Source organism: Apium graveolens, chromosome 3 (genome assembly GCF_009905375.1).
Source record: "Apium graveolens cultivar Ventura chromosome 3, ASM990537v1, whole genome shotgun sequence".
In the NCBI taxonomy this organism is placed as follows: domain Eukaryota; kingdom Viridiplantae; phylum Streptophyta; class Magnoliopsida; order Apiales; family Apiaceae; genus Apium; species Apium graveolens.
This window is the reverse complement of record NC_133649.1, coordinates 154665716-154675112: the sequence shown is the minus strand read 5'-3', so window position 1 is coordinate 154675112 and position 9397 is coordinate 154665716. Positions and strand designations below refer to the sequence as shown.

Below are 9397 nucleotides of genomic sequence, written 5' to 3'. Positions count from 1 at the left end.
TAACACAAGAATAAACTTCTAAGATCTTCTTGTCTTCTCAAACCCTAGCCTCTAAGAGCGGCTCCAATTAAAAAGACATAGAATAGGACATAACTTGTATATATATATATATTTATAGGCCCACAAGCCCACAATTAATAGAATCCTATCCCTAATCTAATTAATAATATAATTACTAATTCTATTCCAAATCAAATTGTATTAAAAATTACTATTATTACTAATTCTAATCTATTTCTAACTAATACAAATATTAAATAGATAATAATTAAAATAAAAATACGGATATTACACTCAACATCTGCATCCTCTTCACATATGAATCAAGGGAATGCCTTTACCACAGATGAAGGGAGGAATGACCTAGCTACAAAGTTAAGGGCCACAATTGCTCAGAAGCAAATGGAAAATGAGTCAGGGCAGACAAATGGTGGTGACTTGCTTCGTATTATGACGGGTGTATTGAAAGAAGATGCTATTGACATTGATGGTTTGGTAAGATTGGTAGCGAATTTGATTACTGTGCCAAATTGTTCGCTTCAACAAGTATTAAAAGCAATTAATAAGTATTATTGACTTTATTGCTTGGAGTTACATTATGTCTGGCCTCTTTTATTTGTTAAATTATCAGAGCTTTGATGACCAAATGCCAGCAGAGAACTTTTTCACCTACAGTTCCTCACTTTCCCATGTATATTCATTGTATAAGGGAAACTGACAAGCTACGTTTCTCATGACCGTTCCCCTCTACACCCTACCTATTTTGATAAACTTTGAAATGCTAGCCATATATATGAGTTATGGACAATATTATGTAACCCGACGTATGAGTAGTGAGTTAACTTAATTGCTTTCTTTCTATTGGGAATCCTAAAACAGCTGTGTGGGTGTGACTGAATATAGCTGAGATATGAAACTATTAGAATTGCTATGAAAGTTCACATTTCCGAGCTTATAGATGTCTTGTGAGAAATAGGAATCTAAGGTTTTTTAATACCCGGACTTTACACTTGTTGCACTGGTTGGTATACAAGCAGACTTATACTTTACTTGCCTGCAGGCAGTGGAATCTAGCAAATTAGTTTCGTCATTAAGGCCAGATGAATCAGAAGATGTGGTTTTATCTGCTTGCCTGAAGTTTGTATTCGTTATAGCTTTTCTGTACCTGATCGTCCTCGTGAGATTCGAATGGAAGCAGCTTACTTCTTGCAGCAGCTTTGCCAATCAAGGTACACAGCTTTTTTGCTGTTTCAGATAGTAATTTATATATATTTAAATTACACGAATACAGATTGAATTCGTTGACTTCTCCATGCAGCTTCTTGACTTTGCACACGTCTATTGCTTGCCGTGGATTTCTAATTCTTGTGGGTTTTCTTGAAGCTGATTATGCAAAATACAGGTTGGTTTTTCTTTGTGGTTTGAGTGAAACAGTCCTACTTTCACATGCCTAGTCTTCCATGTTTAGTTCATGTAGATGTGGAATCAGATATATGCAAGAAATCGACGCAGGGTATAATAAGTTTTATGTAATACAAGTTTGGCAATTTATATAATGTATGTGACCCTGTGTGTGTGCATATAAAGTTCAGATTATGTGTATCACAACTTACACGTGGCATAATATGATTATTCGAAATATCCATTTCTTAAGAGAGACGGGGAGTAAATATAACAAGGATCACCTCAGATGCTGCACTTATCACTAATCTCCAAAACCTCAACAAGGGGCCTTTTCCTTGCCAGGTCTGTATTTAGATTTTATTTTCAGCATGGATTATATTTCCTTGAAGGAGTTGGCTAGAGCTAAATCTTCCCAAATTGGTACTCAAATAATCTAAGAAAGGGCATACTGGCATAGCGTAAACAGTGACAGGTTAGATAGAAAATTGGTAGCAGAACAGGGTCTACATGTATGTTCTGGTACTTTTGCATATTACAAGAAGTGGATTACCTTTTTGTCTGTGAATAAAATAATACTGACTTGTAACTTGCTACAACAACTATGTTGTCACCTTGATGTTATGGTGCTTGTCATGTAATGATGTTATGTTTGTGTTACTTTTTAACACACACCTTTTGAAAGGCCATATAAGGACTGAAGAATGGATTACCATGAGCCCTGAGTATAACCTTAGGGTCCAAAAATCCCATCTTGACCCTCAAACTGAACACCCATCTTGAGATTAACATTAACTTGGAATTGAAGTGTATAATATCTTGGGGATAGCAGGAATCAAACTGCTGACCACCCGGTACTCTTAAACTTTTAATTGTAATAAATGGACAACTTTTTTGATGGGTTGTGGTCGCCAACCCCTTTATCAAACACAGAAACTGCCACTGGTTTACTCAAGAAACTCAGTTTAATGGGGATGTAAACATTCTTTTCCCCATATCATGAACTTTTTGGATTTGAAACGGACTACCACTGATTGACTCACCTGGAGAGGACCATATCTATACCAGGAGAAAAGTACGAAATGGCCAGAACAGTTCCCTTGCACCAACATGTGGCTTTGGCGGCCGGTGCGTGTGGGCGCGTGAGTGAAAGGCTACTGCTCGAAATTTTTCACAGTTGACTCACCTCTTGATGCTTGTTACTTTAATTGTTTTATGTATTTGTATTTTGGTTAGGATGTGTTTTGAGGGCAAAAATGAATAAAACAGAATCTGGACTCGAGTTTTCTTCAAGAAACTTGAATTTCACCGAGTTAATTCACTGATTTCTCTAAAAGTTTTGAACCCACCCTGGTACCATCTCAGTATATATTTATATTCTGTGTTCGCTAGAGATAACAGTAGATTAGAGAGGAAAATTGGGGCAGAATAGTTTGGATAAATTGTATATATCTGACACTTATGCACATTTCAGGAAGAGGTCTACCTTTTTAAGTAAAAACATGACTTGTTCCCAGAGTTTACTATTTTATATGGATGTCATTGTGCTTATGTCATCATCTGCTTCTGCTATGCTGTATAAGTCATTTGCAGTTCATGGTGTGCTTATTCTGTATGTCATTCCAGATGCATGTTTGTCAGTAGGTTTTGTTTCTCAGCTTTGCATCTGTAATGGATTTGGTACACAATTTAAGAGCCATGACTCACAGGGAAATGGTTCATTTGGCAATTGATGGAATGTGGCAGGTAATTAAACTTCAGCGGTCAACACCCAGGAACAATTTCTGTCGTATCGCTGCAAAAAATGGGATACTACTTAAGCTTAAAAAACACTCTTTATAGCTTGAATGAGGCGACTCAACTAGCTTCGGTATCTGGTGGAGGTGGTTTTCCAGTTGATGGTGTGATTTTAAGGCCTCGGTCTGGTCCACTGGATCCAGGACACCCTGCTTTTTCTCAAAGTTTGGCACCGCCTTACGGATTTGATCATCCTGATTACCTTAAGGTTAAATGGAGTAGTTGATAATCCGATTTCCTCACATGTCTCTACACGTGCTTCAGTTTCTCTTTCGTCCAATTCCAGACTTTTTTTCCTCTTGATAGTGAGAGGCCTCGTTTAAGTGCAGCCTCTTTAGATGGCCCTGTTACTTCAAAATCACATGACGCAAGCTCTTTCGACAAGCTTGCACATGCTACGTTGAAGGAAAGAAGTGATCCTTTAAGAGCTGCACATAGAATTTCAACAGACAGAACACCAACATTGACTGATGGTTTTTCGAATGGACATTCTGCAACAGTCACTCAGCAAGATAATGTCCGGCCTTTTCTTAGCTTGCTGGATAAGGAAACCCCTTCTCGACATGTTTCTGGTCAGCTTGAGTACGTGCGTCACCTCACCGGGATGGAAAAGCATGAAAATATGCTTCCGCTTTTACAATCATCCAATGAGAGAAAAACTACAAATGGTCTAGAATTTTAATGGCTGAATTTGCAGGTAACTATTTCATATTTAGTTCTCAAGTAATTATATCCACAGAAGTCTTGTATTCTGCTGCAGCATGTCATTTGCCTAAGCATGGATTTTCTTTTTTAATCATGCCATGTAATATAATGCATTTTTATTGATGATATTAAATTGTGATTTCCATGAATTCACAGATTTTACAGGACACGGAAGAGAAAATGCAAATCTGGAATCTATGGCCAAAAGTCCACTCAAGTTTACAAATAAGTAGGTAGGAGCACCATTATCTAACGAGGGAACCACTGCTTCTACATCTGGACTTGCTTCGCAGACAGCTTCTGATGTATTATCAGGTTCTGGGGTTCTAAATGCAAGGGAGTGCAACTTCGTCTGGATTGCTTTCGCACATGATTCCACCTTGGAATGCTGATGTGGCTCTGGAATACCAAGAAAAGGTAGCAGACCTTGTACTTGAGTTTGCTGGATCTGACACGACTGTGAAGTCTTATATGTGCAGTCAAAGCTTGCTTAGTCGTCTCTTTCAGATGTTCAATAAGATAGATCCTGCTATTCTTCTGAAGGTAGACAATACATGCATATTTGAGTTTGTATTTGAACTCTATTAATCTTAACTCCTCGTATTTTCGCACCCATCTATTATTTTATATAGTTACTGAGGTGCATTAATCATCTTTCAACTGATCCACACTGCTTAGAAAACCTTCAGCGGACTTTCTTTATATAGTTATGATTATGCCTCATGAGTCAGAGCTCGGAAGGGTAGCGATGCATTGCATCTTTAAAAAGCTTTTTTGGTAGTTAAATGTGCTGTTAACCTAAGTGTTTAGAATATTACACGGTTTATATATTCCAATAATATTTAGACAATGACAACATATTTCTAAATGCCATTTTGTATTAGTAGTGGAGCTTTATGGATTTCTGTCATTTGTAAGTGTGTTAGATGTAAATTATTCTCATGCCGTGAGAGCTGCTGGATTAAGTATCCTAATGTGCTCAGTATTTCTTAAATTTGAGTTGATCCATTAAAACTGGTATAAGCCTCATGCATTTTTCTGTTCTTTAATAATGATTTAGTAATTTTTTTTGTCAGCATTTCTGTTAGCTAGGTTATTAGATTGCAATAGGTACTTGTTAGTTGTTACTGCTGAATTCAAAATGAAGGGCAAGTCTGAGTAACTGATATTGCTGTTAATGTTATATATTAATTTGCTACATATAGATGAAATCTTGATGACTTATGTATGTACCTCACCTGTTCCTGCAATTCTCAGTCTAACAAATGTTCTTTGATTGATTTTGTTTATTGAAGGTACTCAATGCCTTATTCAATCTCTGCAAGATAAATAAAAGGAGGCAAGAACAAGCAGCAGAGAATGGGATCATCCCGCATCTAATATGGCTCATGCATCACGTAATTCTAGGGAGCAGTTAAGAGCTCACGAGGGTTTAGATGTCTACCTAACTCTACTTGATGACGAGTATTGGTCTGTGACAGCATTAGATTCCATTGCTGTATGCCTGGCTCATGACAATGATGATAAGAAAGTGGAGCTATCTTTACTGAAAAAAAGAGGCTATTTTGAAACTGGTCGAGTTTAAGTCCTGTCGAGAACAACATTTTCATCATATACTGGAGCGATTCTTAAAAATCATTACGCAAGTCATCTTTGGCCTGTCACTACTTTTAGTTATTTACACATAAAAGCAGTATACAAGGTTGTGGTTCACACGGGCAGTTTGCTTGGAGGATTCATAGCTTCCCATGTTTCCTTTTTATTCTTTTTTTGCAGGAAATCATCCCGAATAAACACTACTTTATGGCTTGACGCCGTAACTTATTTCAAGGCTTGACCATCAGGATGCTATTGCTCGGCTCAATTTGGTCAATATGTTCGTTCACTAGTTTGAATCACGCGGAGTAATTCAATTTAGTACTACGTTGGAGTCACATGTTTCGTTGATATCTTTTAAAGTAAAGCTATATATCAGGCTGTGTAGGAGCACCGTCTCTGATTAAAGAACGACGAGATGGGGCAGAATTCTGGTGGTAAAACAGATGTCTACATCGCTGCTGAAAGCACTCCATATCAACACTGTTTTGTCAAGTCCTTGGGTATCTCATCTTTAGCAAGTACGTAACATATATACATGTATACTCCTTATACTTCTTTTTTATCTGCAGGTTTTCTTGTTTATTTGTATCTCGTCGTTCGTTTTTATCTATCACCCACCAGACTTACAAAGATACATACATTATCCGTTTCCAAAATTTTTAATGATCCAAATGCACTTGTTCTGCAAATTAAATTCATTTTACCTCAAATTTCGATTTTGTGATGATGCAATTTTTTATTTACAATCCCTGCGGAGCATGTTTGTGTCTTCGCTCAGATATACCGAGCACGTTTTGTTTTGTTTGGTGTCATAAAAAAAATACTACATCACATTATTTAACGGATTTAATACCGAAGTTATATATACTAAGTTATATATACTAAGTTTTGTCGTGAATAAATTATTAATAATATATATTTTCAATACTTTGAGCTATATATATTTTGATAATTTTGGCTTTATCATGCGCACAATAATAGTCGGTTATTTCATTTTCGTACCTCTGGCACCTGTAAAAAATTGTATTCAAAAAACTTGTAGATATTGAATTGAAGTATAACTAATTGACTAACCAGTACTAACATGTTTTTTTTATGGCCAACATAAAATTGCATTAATTCTCAATACTGATATACTATGGTAAGCAACACTAGGCGCCCATTACTCAAAAAATATCTCAAATGTCACTTTTTAGCAAGAATAACTTTCAAGGTCACTCTTTAAAAAAATGATCATGAATATCACTCCGAAATGGATGATGGGGCACCGTTTCTCTTATTAACAAAAACGTGGATGCGTGTAACATTTTTTTATTTCTTTTATTTTTTAAAAAAAATTCAACACATTACTACGGATCCTGTTTTAATGCCAAAAAGTTGTTCAAGGTTCGGTTTTCAAAGTCTACATGAATTAACGATTTCAACTTTTATTTTTTATTTTTTTAATGTTTTTCTATTTATTACATAAATTCAAGTCAGGGTTGGAGATCTTAAATAACACTTGATATTACGTTTTTAATAATAAAGTACAAAAATTATATTTTCATTCATTTTTAATTAATATTTTATATTTTCATGCCTTTTTATTGAATTTCAAAAACATTAAAATTTTAAATTAATTTTTTAAAATTCAAGTGTCGGCCCTAATTCAACAATCATTAATTTTTTAGGGTTCAATAACCCCCTTTTGCGTTTTCGAAATATTAAAAAATTAAATGAGAACATCTCTAATTTAACATTTTTAAACATTTTAGGGTTCACCAATCCCTTTTTGAGTTTAAGAAATATTAAAAAATAAGTTAATAAAAGCTACAGTGATTTAGGGTTTAGTATTTATGCCCTAAACCTTAGAGGCTAAATCCTAATTTAATTTGGGGTTCAGGGCATTTAGGCCCAAACCCTAGAAACCATAGTCAATTGTTAACATTTTTAAATATTTTAGTTTTCACTAATACTCAATTTAGATTTTAAAAATATTAAAATATTTATAGATATGAATAAAATACGAACGAAACACCCCTTAAAATAATATTTTAAACTTGAAAATATAACATTATCTAACATTTTGGGTAAAAAAACATTCAAAACGAGACACAAACAATGTTAACCTCAAAAATAAAATATGAAGTTGTGTTTTATCCAATAAACATGATTAGAACTCACGTTTTTTATATAAAAAAATGGACTGAAACGGAGGACACAACTCCATTTTTTATTAAAAAAAGCAGAAACCGAGATTCCGTTTTGCAGTGACATTTGAGGTCATTTTTTTCCAAATTTACGTTCAAGGTCATTCTCCCAAAATAGTTATATCTAGGACCAAACACCCCACAATCCTTAGATAACAATTTGATATGCAATTAGTTAATCTATTATAATCTTTTCTTACCAAAGACCAAGAATAACATTCAAAAGTAGAGGCTAAGGATAAGATTTCATTGCTCAACCTTTTAATTTGAAGAAGAGCTGCATTGTCATTTAAGGCTTTAAATAAAATGAGAGAATCTATCTCAATGATTATCCTCTTTATACCTTCAATTTTTGCATTCTCCGGAGCAAAAAGCATTGTCCTAGCCTCAGACTTAACAACAAAATTTACTATTAAACCTCCCCATGCATGACCTATAAATATAACCTTAATAATTTACTACTAACCAAATTTTTATTATTTTGTCTTTAATATAATAGTGTATGTGTATATATAGTTACTCCAACGAGAACTACATTATGGTGAGAATTAAGAATCCACTACAAAATCACCAAACTCAAAATCGAATCACTAAACTAATATCTGCATATATGTAAATCTTTTAACACCACACAGCCGTAACAACCACCACCACTGAACTATCACCAAATCATTGTGGTCATATCACCAATAAGTTTTGCAACCATCAAAAACTCTACCACCACCAAAATAACCTATCATCGTAACTAAAATCATACCATAACTACATTATTATAACCGCCAAATATAAAATCAAATCACTGATATTTAAACTACAACCACCACGAAATTATCAAATTAGAACTTAAAACATTGAAAAATTCAACATCACCATATACAGAATCACCAAAATTCAGGAGGAATCACTAAAAATATAAATGAAAATAATTAAAAAAACTGAATCTAAAATAATTAAAATACAATTAGATTCGAGTAGGTGATGATGTCAACATCACCGAAATTCGAGTTTATGGTTGAAAGTAATCAATAAAAAGGTGATTAAAATTTGAGTTTAGTGATTCTGTTATGGGTTCTTAGTTCCTACCATAAGTGAATTCTCATTTGAACATTTTCCATATATATATGACATATCCGTACGGTCTACAAAATTGTTGTAGCAAGTTGGCACCTAATTGTGTATTGTAAATGTGCTCATAAACACTTAATAATTAGATATATTAAATTGTTAAGGTATAATTGACAATTTTTATAAAGGTATATATGGATCAATTCTAAAAGTGTTTATTGATGTAATTAAGGTTAAAGATAAGGTTAATAACTATATTTGTGATCTACTAATCATGACATGTTTCTGTGTTATTAACATTTAACATGCAATTACATTATTTACAAATGAAAGCTTTCACAATAATTTAAAGTCGTATTTTCAGATTTCCTACATTTTTAAGGTTGAATTTGGGTATCGAAAACATGAATATGTCTATTAATAATTAAATAGAGATTGAGATTAAATGTCTTGGAGTTGAAAACGGGAAATCAGAGTGTAATCATGAATCTGTCTATTAATAATTATAAATACATATTTGGTTCAAACATCCTGGAGTTGAATATGAGATTTAATTGAGTTAATTGTGAGAATGATATATTTAACTGGGACGTACATTCAGATGCAATGAGGTACTTGATGTTCGGTTGGTCCGGGTGCTT

The 9397-nt window shown here is 34.0% G+C and overlaps 1 pseudogene; it reads left to right on the top strand.

Moving 5' to 3' along the window:
* The first annotated feature begins 318 nt into the window (after positions 1-318).
* Positions 319-6274, top strand: LOC141714657 (MAP3K epsilon protein kinase 1-like; annotated as a pseudogene).
* Positions 6275-9397: the final 3123 nt, after the last annotated feature.